The sequence below is a fragment of the Anomaloglossus baeobatrachus genome, chromosome 11 (assembly GCF_048569485.1).
Source record: "Anomaloglossus baeobatrachus isolate aAnoBae1 chromosome 11, aAnoBae1.hap1, whole genome shotgun sequence".
Classification (NCBI taxonomy): domain Eukaryota; kingdom Metazoa; phylum Chordata; class Amphibia; order Anura; family Aromobatidae; genus Anomaloglossus; species Anomaloglossus baeobatrachus.
The window spans coordinates 15,997,620-16,010,042 of NC_134363.1; positions in this window are offsets into that span (position 1 = coordinate 15,997,620).

Sequence of the window (12,423 nt, forward strand, 5' to 3'; positions counted from 1 at the left end):
GATCTCGTTGGGTTCACGGAATTTGTGACACACATCCGGCCGCTTTAGCGATGTCGTTGCGTGTGACACCTATGAGCGATTTTGAATCGTCGCAAAAACGTTCAAAATCGCTAATCGGTGACATGCCCCCCTATTCCCAATTATCATTGTTGGTGCAGCTAGCGATGTAGTTGCTCGTTCACGTGGCAGCACACATCGCTATGTGTGACACCGCAGGAACGAGGAACCTCACCTTACCTGCGGCTGCCAGCAATGAGGAAGGAAGGAGGTGGCCGGGATGTTACGTCCCGCTCATCTCCGCACCTCCTTTTCTTTTGGGCGGCGGTTCAGTGACGCCGCTGTGATGCTGAATGAACCGCCCCCTTAGAAAGGAGGCGGTTCGCCGGTCACAGCGACGTCGCTAGGCAGGTAAGTAGTGTGACGGGTCCGTGCGATGTTGTGTGCCACGGAAAGCTATTTGCCCATTTTGCACAACTGATGGGGGCGGGTACGCACGCTAGCGATATCAATCATGATATTGCAGCATGTAATCGGCCTTAATTCATCCATTTCCACCATATTTGTTTTTTAAAAGTGGGTTAGGTGATATTTTGCTAGGTTTAGATTTTCTCTATGCTGTTTATATGTTGCTTTTTTATTTGTTCATTCACTGATGGAGACAGTGACGTGGAATTATCAAAAAGAAAAACTCTGCTACACTGTTAAAGGCCCATAATGGCTGAATAACAGAGACATCATCTGCCAGCAAAAGAGCAGGCTCACGTCCTGAGCCCCCATCAAAGTAAGGGATTCCACATCAGTTAGTTGGCTGCAGTGACACAAATTGCACACATTAATTTGGCACTAATAGGGAAATTTCTGGAAATATTGCAAATTCTATTTTGTAGCAATGACTACTTATTAATTTCTAGAGATGAGCCACCTCCTAGTGTTCGAGTTCGGTTCTGTTCGTCGAACGGCGGCTGTGCTCGACGAACATTCGACGAACACCTTTGAAACCCATTAAAAACAATGGCAGGCAAACACAAACACATACAAACACATAGAATACACAAAAAAGGTTCAGCTTACCTGCGTAGAAGCCACAGGACAACTCAGGAGGTGCACGGATGGATCCAGATGAGCCAGTTCTGGTATGACGTACATATACACAGAGTAAACTCCTTCTACGGTCTCCAAAAGTGAAACTACTCAGAAGTCCTTATAGGGCAAGGACATGTGACATACACAGCCAATGACACATGCCCTTGCTTGTGTGCAAAAAATGCACTTTGCTGTGTGTGTGGGTGATTGGCTGACAGCCTGCACCGCCCCACTGTAAGCGCGATTAGGAAAAAAAAAATGGAGATCACCATTATTATACTATTACTATACACTGAATTTGGATATTATTATGAACATTGCGCACATTGCGTAGTGCCCATGCGTTTAATTCTGCAGTGATTTGGCAGCACATGTGAATGTATTGTGACTGCAGAATTAATGCAGAATGTATGCGCGCTGGATGCTTGCTCTGCCATTCAACTCATCTCCTCCATGCCCGCTGACAGCAGACACAGACAGTCGCGCGATGAGAATGAACTCGGATGAACTTCACCCGACTCCATTGTCATCCTGCGGCTCTGTCTGTGTCGCAGCCTGGTCTGCGGTCACCGGAGAAGGACGCACCGGTGACCGCAAATCCCTTGAGTGACTGAAGTGAGCCATGATAAGCGGTGCCGTCATTGCAGTTATTGGCCTCCATCATCCCCGCACACACCGGCCCGTCATCCCTGCCGTGCACACCAGCCTCCATCATCCCCGCACACACCAGCCCCCATCATCCCCGCACACATCAGCCTTCATCATCCCCGCACACACCGGCCTCCATCATCCCCGCACACAACATCCCCGTCATCCCCGCACACACCGACCTCCGTCATCCCCACACACACTGGCCTCGATCATCCCCACACACACTGGCCTCCATCATCCCCGCACACACCGGCTCCCGTCATCCCAGCACACAATGCCCCGTCATCCCCACACACACCGGCCCCATCATTCCCACACACACTGGCCCCCATCATCCCCGGACACACAAACCTCCATCATCCCCGCACACCGGCCCCGTCATCCTTGCACACATCGGCCCTGTCATCCCTGCACACAAAGGCCCCCATCATCCCCGAACACATCAGCCTCCATCATCCCCGCACACCGGCCCCTGTCATCCCCGCACACACCGGCCCTGTCATCCCCGCACACACCGGCCCCGTCATCCCCGCACACCAGCTTCAATCATCCCCGCAAACACCGGCCTCCATCATCCCCACACACAACGCCCCTGTCATCCCCGCACAAACCGGCCCCATCATCCCTGCACACACTGGCCCTACCTGAGTGAAGTCTCCGGTGAAAGCACGGCTCACTTCAGTTGCTGCGTGGAGCTGACACAGAGTGGTCGTGTTCTACAGCACTCCCTGTCAGCTTCATGTAGCAGAGCTGAAAGTATTGTGTGGATTACTTCGGACCTGGATGGGTATTTGGGGATTAATAAAGTGGTAAATGAGGGATTTTTTTGTCTTTTGTTCCAAATAAAGGATTTTCCTTTGTGTGTGTTTATTTACTTTCACTTACAGGTTAATCATGGAAGGTATTTCGCAGAGACGCCTGCCATGATTAACCTAGGACTTAGTGGCAGCTATAAACTGTCATTTAACTCCTTATTACCCCGTTTGCTACAGCACCAGTGCAATTCGGGATTAGCCGGGTAGAGTCCCGGGACTGTCACATCTAATGGATGCGGCAATTACAGGCGGCTACTGGCTCACATTGTTAGGGTGGTGGGCTCCCCATAACGTGGCGCTCCCCATCCTGACAATACCAGCCTCCAGCCATGTGGCTTTATCTTGGCTGCTATCAAAATTGGGGGACCGCACGTCTTTTTTTTTAAATATTTATTTATTTATTTTACTGCACGATATTGACCCGCCCACAGGCGGCTGTTATTGGTTGCATTGAGACAGCTGTCACTCAGCATAAGGGCGTGTCTGACTGCAACCAATCGTGGGTGCCGGTGGGCGGGGAAAGCAGGTAATACGAGACTGAATAATGAGCGGCAGCCATTTTCAAAAGAGGAAAAGCCGCCGGAGCTTTGTGACAGCCAAGCAGCTGACCAGTGAGTAGGAAAGAAAGAGAGATTGTGCTAGGGACGCAGGACACATGCAAACATACAACGTGCGCACATAGCCTTACTGTGAAAAGCCACGCTTTTGGTGATCGCATCGTTATCGAACGTTAACTCGAACTGTCGAATGTGAAACAAATCGTTCGAGTTTGTCAAACGACTTGAAAATCGCCAAAAACAACTCAAATTTGAAATTGGCGAATGGTTCAATTCGAACATCGCTCATCTCTATTAATTACAACAAATATAAAAAAAAGCAGACTAGTGACCCAGGTAATTAATATCTAATGGTATTTAAAGCATATACTTTTTTATACATTACCTTAAAGTGAATATGTTAGCAGTAGAGATGAGCGAACCGGTCGCGGTTCGGCTCGAGTTTGGTTCGCCGAATGAAGGTCGCGTTCAAGTTCGGTTCAGCGAACCACTCGAACCCCATAGGAAACAATGGCAGGCAATCATAAACACATAAAAACTCCAAGAAAACACCCTCAAAGGTGTCCAAAAGGTGACAAACAACTCACAACAAAACACCAACACATGGGAAAGTGAAAAGAACAAATTTTCATGCGAAAACAAAACAGCGTTACCAGGAAAAAGAGGACGAGACACAGATATAGGCATGGTATGCCCTTCTAAAATCATGTATAACACCACAAGGGGACTCCAAGTGTAGTCTCCCTTTTTACCAAAAATTGGGCCACACAGACACCCCTTTAATGGCAGCACTTGTGCCCCAGTTGTACACTTCACAGGTAGATTTGCATCAAGCACATTCAAAAATACGCCATCATTAACCATCCCCAGGATGACACCGGGGTAGGTAGCAAAGTCTTTGCTGATCCCCGATCTGTTCATCTTGGATCATTTTTAGAAACACTGTAAGCAAGGGTTACTCCAAGCGGAGTCTCGCTTTTTTCCAGAAATTGGGCCACACAGACACCTCCTTCAGTGGCAGCACTTGTTCCCCAGTTGTACACTTCACCGGTAGATTTGCATCAAGCACATTCAAAAATCCGCCATAATTAACCGTCCCCAGGATGACACCGGGGTAGGTAGCAAAGTCTTTTCTGAACCATGACTTGTTCATCTTGGCTCCTTTTTAAAAACACAGCAAGGGTTACTCCAAGCGGAGTCTCCTTTTTTTCCAAAAATTGGGCCACACACACCCACCCCTTCAGTAGCAGCACTTGTGCCCCAGTTGTACACTTCACAGGTAGATTTGCATCAAGCACATTCAAAAATATGCCATCCTTAACCGTCTTCAGGATAACACCGTGGTAGCTAGCAAAGTCTTTGCTGATCCCCGATCTGTTCATCTTGAATCATTTTTAGAAACACTGAAAGCAAGGGTTACTCCAAGCAGAGTCTCCCTTTTTTCCAGAAATTGGGCCACACAGACACCTCCTTCAGTGGCAGCACTTGTGCCCCAGTTGTACACTTCACAGGTAGATTTGCATCAAGCATATTCAAAAATACGCCATCCTTAACCGTCCCCAGGATGACACCGTGGTAGCTAGCAAAGTCTTTGCTGATCCCCGATCTGTTCATTTTGGACCATTTTTAGAAACACTGCAAGCAAGGGTTAGTCCAAGCGGAGTCTCCCTTTTTTCCAAAAATTGGGCCACACAGACACCTCCTTCAGTGGCAGCACTTGTGCCCCAGTTGTACACTTCACAGGTAGATTTGCATCAAGCACATTCAAAAATACACCATCCTTAACCGTCCCCAGGATGACACTGGGGTAGGTAGCAAAGTCTTTGCTGATCCCAAATCTGTTCATCTTGGATCATTTTTAGAAACACTGCAAGCAAGGGTTACTCCAAGCAGAGTCTCCTTATTTTTCAAAAATTGGGCCACACAGACACCCCTTCAGTGGCAGCACTTGTGGCCCAGTTGTACACTTCACAGGTAGATTTGCATCAAGCACATTCAAAATACACAAGCATTTACTCTCCCAAGGATGACACAGGGGTAAAAAATTCCTTGAGGATCCATGACTTGTTTATTTTGATGAATGTTAGTCTGTCCACATGGTCACTGGACAGACGCGTGCGCTTATCTGTCAGCACACATCCAGCAGCACTGAAGACACGTTCTGAGACAATGCTGGCAGCTGGACATGACAAGATCTCCAAGGCGTAAGTGGCGAGCTCAGGCCATTTTTCAAGATTTGAAGCCCAAAATGAGCAATGCTCCATTTGCAACGTCACAGCATCATTGTTCATTTGGAGATACTCCTGTGTCATCCTCTCCAGCCATTGACTATGTGTCAGACTTGTTGTCTCTGGTGGCCTTGCAAAGGATGGTCTAAAAAATTATAAAACGATTCAATAAAATTGCTGTTACCAGCACCAGATACGGTGCTGCTGGTACGGTTAGACTGTTGATGATGACGAGTCCGTCCCATGTTTGTCAAGTTACAACTGGGAGATTCACTGCGTGCACCACGGTTGTTTGGTGGCAAAGCCGAGCTAAGATCGAGTAACAGCTTCTGCTGATACTCCTGCATACGTGCGTCCCTTTCTATGGCTGGAATTGTCACAAAATTTGGACTTGTACCGGGGATTTAAAAGTGTCGTAAGCCAGTACTCATCATCACTTCTAATTTTCACAAAACAAGGGTCATGTTGGAGGTAGTGCAGCAAGAAGGTGCTCATGTGTCTTGCGCAGCCATGCGGACCAAGTCCACGCTGTGTTTGTGGCATAGAGGTGCTAACCGTTCTTTCTTCCTCTGACATCTCCCCCAACCTCTTTTAACTGAAATTTGACCAAGGTCTCCCTCATCTGCTGAGTCTTCCATGTCCCTGGACAGTTCGTCCTCCATTTCTTCATGTTCTCCTGCACCTTCCTCAAAATTTTGCCTGCTACCATGCACCCTTGTTGATCCCTGTCCCGCATGGTCCCATGCCTGCCACCTTGGTGATGATGAACATCTGGACCTTGGTGATGTTGTTGTCCCTTGCGCATATGAATCCTCCTGTACTTCCTCCCCTTCCTATTGTCCCACCCCCTGACCAAACCAAATAGGGTTTAGCGTGTGCTCCAGCATGTAAATGACTGGAATTGTCATGCTGATAATGGCATTGTCAGCGCTAAACATATTCGTCGCCATGTCGAAACTGTGCAGAAGGGTGCATAGGTCCTTGATCTGAGACCCCTCCATCAGGGTGATCTGCCCCACGACTGCATCTCGTTGGCCCAGGCTATACGTCATGACATATTGCACCAGCACTCGGCGGTGCTGCCACAGTCACTGTAACATGTGGAGAGTCAAATTCCAGCGTGTCGGCACATCGCATTTCAGGCGATGAACCGGCAGGCCGAAAGACTTCTGGAGTGATGCAGCTGCGGAGGTTGAATGGCGGAAGTGAGCAGACACTGTTCGTGCCCTGTTGAGAAGGCCATCTAGGCTCGGATAGTGTGTTAAAAATTGCTGGACAACAAGGTTCAACACGTGAGCCATACAAGGCACGTGTGTCACCTTGCCCAGGCGAAGGGCCGCACCCAGGTTTGCAGCATTGTCGCACACGGCCTTACCAGGCTGCAGGTTGAGTGGAGACAACCATTTACCAAACTCAGTCTCCAGAGCTGCCCACAACTCAGCCGCTGTGTGACTCTTATTTCCAAGACATTTCAAGATAAAGACTGCCTGATGCCATTGCGCTCTGCTGCCAGCATAGTAATGAGGGGTGCATGATTCCTTCTGCGCAGTTAAAGCGCTGGTGGCCTGACCAGGCAGGCTTGGGGCGGAGGTGGAGGACCCAGACGAGGTTGAGGAGGCAGAAGCAGTGGAGGTACTTGGACAGACAGCGGATTGACACTCAAGTCGTGGGGATGGCAATACTTGTGCAGCAGACCCTTCACCATCTATCACCATAGTTACCCAGTGCCCAGTCAGCTACATATAATGTCCCTGTCCATGATTACTGGTCTAAGTATCAGTGGTGAAATGCACCCGTTCACACGGATTTTCTCAAGGAACTGGTGATGTTGTGTGCGACATGCTGGTGTAGCTCAGGCACACCTTTCTTAAAGAAGTAGTGTTGACTGGGCATCTGGTACTGGGGCACAGCGACAGACATAAGGTCTCAAAAATACTGTGTGTCCACCAGGCGGAAAGGCAGCATTTCGGTAGCCAAGAGCTTACAGAGGGAAAAAGTCAACCTCTTAGCTTTGTCATGGGTCGCAGGAAATGGCTGCTGTGTGGAGACGGTGGTGAGTAGGGTGTCCCTGGAAAAATGCAAGTCTGTGAGGAAAGTGCAGGCGTACACATGATGTTGCCTTCATCCAACATTGGTGCTATCGATGTCTGAGAGAGCTGTACACACGCACTTGTTTCCCCTTCCAAACCAACTGACGATCTACCAAGTAAACTGCCTGTTGCGGTTACAGTGGTGGAAGGTGTGCATTGAAAACCAGGTGTGACAGCTGTCCCCACAGTCCTAGAAGATGAAGAGCGCACTGATGCACTGAAAGGGGCAGGCGGTGGATGGTTCGCTCCGCTAGGCCGCATTGGAGCACGGTGAGCTTCCCTCTGGGACATATGATATTTATTCATGTGACGATTTATAGAAGAAGTTGTCAAACTGCTGAGGTTTTTGCCTCTACTAACAGAATCCCGACAAATTTAACAGATCACATGATTTGGGAGATCCTTTGCAGGTCAAAAAAGGACCAGGCTAGGCAAGGCTTAGAGGACATGCGACCAGCTGAGCCACCCCGACTAGTGCTCAGAGGCAGAGTGGTGGCTGAGGATGCAGTTGTAGACGTGCTGCCAGTACTCCGACTCTGTCCAGGAAGGCGATAGGTAACTTCGTTGTCAGTTGAATCCTCCTCCGCCGCCTCTGTTGACCTCCTTGAGTGCCTGACTGTGGGTTGACAGTAAGTGGGATCTAGAACTTCCTCATCAAGTGTTGTGTTTGCACTCCCCTCACCCTCAGACCGAGCCTCTTCTTACCCTGACCGAATATTTAAGTTGTCATCCCAATCTGGTATCTGCGTCTCATCGTCATCAGTATGTTCCTCATTGTCTCTAACAACAAATATTACAGTTTGTGAATAAGGGTCAACATTATGCTCAGAAACTTGGTCATCACGGCCTGAATCTGAGTCACAAAGGTTTTGGGCATCACTGCAGACCATTTCCTGGTCTGTACTCACTGTAGCTTGGTAGCAGACCTCTGATTCCCAGGCTATAGTGTGACTGAAAAGCTCTGCAGACTCAGCCATCTCAGTTCCACCATACTGTGCAGGGCGGAAGGAGATGAGAGCTGGGAGAAAGCAAGTGGGATTTGGATGACAACTCAGAGGACTGTTTTTTTTTTTAATGCAATAGTTGAGGTGGAGGAGAGGGCACTTGTTGGAGCACTTGAGATCCATTCAATCATGTGCTTTTTTTGTGCATCATCTACCTTTCTTACAGTTTTGCGGGTCCGTAAAAAAGGGAGCACATCAGATTGTCCACGGAAAGTAATAGACATCTTACTTTTGCTGGTAGATGGCCTATCTTCAGCAGATGTTAATGGAGCTTTGCCACCTTCCCCACGGACACAACCTTTTTTTACTTTTTCCAACATGCCTGTTCCCCTTTCCACCAGCATCTGTCATTTTGCCACTCATTTTGATAGCGACAAGTTTGGCCACTTGAAATGTGGTAGTAAAAATTGAGAGGTTCTGTAGATTGCAGAGGTGGTCTAGCTTTATTGACAGCTGAAGAAACAACACTGACTATCCCTGACAATGCAACTATGGCCCTTAAACTGGCAGCAGTGTTTGCTATTATAATAGCTTAGTAAAAATGAGCAGGAGGGTGTAATGCAGAGGTGCTGGAAATTGCTTGGCATCAGTGGGACACTAATGGAGTCCAACAGCCACTTTTAGGATGCCACTAAGTTTCCTCAGTGTTTACTATTATAATAGCTTAGCAAAAATGAACTTGAGGGTGCAATGCAGAGGTGCTAGAAATTGCTTGGCACTAGTGGGACAAAAATGGAGTACAACAGCCACTTTTTGGATGCCACTAAGTTTCAGCATTTTTTGCTATTATAATAGCTTATTAAAAATGAGCAGGAGGGTGTAATGCAGAGGTGCTGGAAATTGCTTAGCACCAGTGGGACAGAAATGGAGTACAACAGCCACTTTTTAGATGCCACTAAGTTTACTCAGTGTTTGCTATTATAATAGCTTAGTAAAACTGAGCTTGAGGGTGCAATGCAGAGGTGCTGGAAAATGCTTGGCACCAGTGTGACACTAATGAAGTCCAACAGCCACTTTTTGGATGCCACTAACTGGCAGCACTCTTCTCAATTAAAATGGCTTTGCAAAAATGTGCAGGAGAGTGTAATGCAGAGATGGTGGGACTTGCTTGGCACAAGTGGGACAATAATGGAGTATAGCAGCCACTCTTTGGATGGCACTAACTGCCAGCACTCTGCAATTTAAATGGCTTTGCAAAAACGTCAGGAGGGTACAGAGGCCGGGTTGTGGGTCAGTGTAGAGGAAAGGAAGCCTCACTTTCTATCCCTCCTAATGGTGAAATGCAGCAAGGAATTCCCTGAGCTTAGCTACACAGACACTGTTATCTGAAGCTGTATACAGCGTTTCCACTGACCTGACTGTCACCTTTGGCTCTGAGCCAGCTGTAATTAGCCCTGAAAAGGGCTGAAATAAACTTCTGTCCCTAATCTGTAGAATGCTGTGTGTAGAGCGTACACAGCAGGACCGGCAACAGGAGCTGTGTGAGCGGTGACTGACACGCAGATGCAGGAGGCAGATAATGGCGTCCTGAGGGAATATGTCCGTTTTTATAATGCAAGGACATGTGACGTGGACAGCCTATGACACATGCCCTTGCTTGTTTAGCAAAAAGTCCACTTAGCTCTGTGTGTGTCTGGGATTGGCTGACATGCTGGCTCGCCACACTACACGCGCGCTTAGAAAAAAAAGGTGATTGCCAATTTCCCAGCAGTAGGGATCTAAACGCGCAGCCCCCGCACACTATACTCTGAAATTTGATAATAGTGTGAATCACAGAGTGACTCACACTATTGCATTGAAAAGCCAGCTAGTAATAAGCTAGGATTTTTGCTGATAGAACCGTTCTCGAACGTAACTCGAGCTGCCGAACTTTGAGCAAAAAGCTCGAGTTCTAGTTCTATCTACAACACCCCCCCAAAATCACTCGAACCGCAAACTGGAGAACCACGAACCACGAACCGCGCTCAACTCTACCATTGACATCTCGTTAGTGATGTCGCTGCGTGTGAAGCCCGCTTTAGAATGTATCATCTAGACAAAGCAGGGAAGAAGTACCAGCGACTCCCAACAAGGTCGCCCAACAGGTGAGTATAATGAAAGTCTTTTTTATGTTTTACAGATTGGTTTTGAGCCTTATATACTGCACAGCATTCTAGTATGCTGGATATGAGAGCAAACAGGTCTTGGCCTCATTTTATATGGTGAAAGGATCCTTTTAAGAAAGAATTTTTACATGGATACCTCACTTTTGCCCTATAGCCCATATATTGCTACATTGCCTTTACAAATTGGAAAAGGGCTCTTTATGGCCATACACAGCGTAACTGAGATAACAGAGAAAATACTGTAACATATAATCCATTTAACATAATATCTGACAATATGTGGATAGAACTGACCACAAGAATTAACCATATAACTCATTCATTTGAAGTGAATGTCTCTCTCACTTTGCATGATCCATAATCATATGTAGCCAAAGTCCAGATAGTAAAGGATGTCATACCCACAATTTGATGATATGGAGTGGAGCAGGCAATGCAGTGCAAAAAAAGTCTCCGGCTGGTCTCAAAGACTCAGGACCTCAGCAAGCCCAACGTACGTTTCTAAAAATACGATTTTCAATCTTCAGCAACGTGTTGATGCATATGCCATTATAGTGGTTTCCTTGTGAAAGTTTTGATGTCCTGTGTACTTGAAATTCTCAAGAAATAAAGAAGAAATTTTTCATTTGAGCTGGACTTTACTGTTTTACTTGTTTGAGTTATTAGGGTGACGTCATTGTAGCTGAGCTGGTGAGTTTTGACTGGTCACCCAAAGATGATAGAATACTGAAGACCCAATAGACCAAATAGATGGTGTAATAGACTCTAGTAACGCTAGTAGACTCTACTACAAAGCAATAATGATTAAATAATAAAGACATACTTTTTCTATAAGCTTGCATGAAATGTGTAATAAGTAATTACAATCTCCTATGGATCTTGAAAATTAGATCAGCAAATGTAAGCATTATATTCATTTTCAGCACCAAAAAATTAGTTAAAGAGGTGGTTCACCCCTTTTCATTACTGCCACATCAATATTATGGGGAGAAACAAGATTTCTCTCATATACCTCGTGTTGCCAATCACGCCCATCCCCATCACATGACCACCGGGCTCCATGACCTCTGATGTTTGGTGATATCGCATCAACTTACCGATGACTTGACATCACCATGGACGGCTCCAGTCTCTAGGAGTCACTGGGCTGTGGGCGGTGTTTCACCACTCATCACAGCCCAACATCGCTCCTACTTGTGCGCTCTACAGTGAAGGAGGAGGGAGCAGGGAGATGCTAGGCTGTGATGAGCGGTGAAATGCCGCCCACAGCCCAGTCACTCAGGGAGACTGCGGCCCGTCTCAGTTGATGTGACATCACCAGACATCAGAGGTCATGGAGCCCGGGGGATCACGCAAAGAAGATGAGCGGACAGCAATATCACCGCTCACTGGCACTATTGGCAACACAATGTATTTGAGAGAAATATTGTTTCTCAGTATAATATTGATGTGACCAGTAATGAAAACAGGTGAGCCACCCCTTTAAGTTCAACTGTTGTCATCTGTAAACCAATTTGGCTGTAGAAGAGTGTTAATTTTTTAATCATTTGTGTGTATGTGTTAGGATTCACATATAGGTAGCTGCAGATTGCCTGAATTCTTTATTTTATCTCTATTTCTATGAAGGGACATTTTCGGAAAAGCCATGATTCAATTACTATAGGGATAAACTATAATTTAATTAGAACAGGATAAAAAATAAACATGGTGTTGAGTGTTGGAAACTTACTGTAGATGCCTGAAAGAAAAACAAACAATAAGTGCCTTGCCTGGAAAAACCATACATTTTTGGGAGAACAAAATGTCATGCCAGGGATAACTGCATTATGTATTATGCCATGGGGTTATTGGAGTGATCTCATCCATCTCATGATACAATAGTTTCTTTAC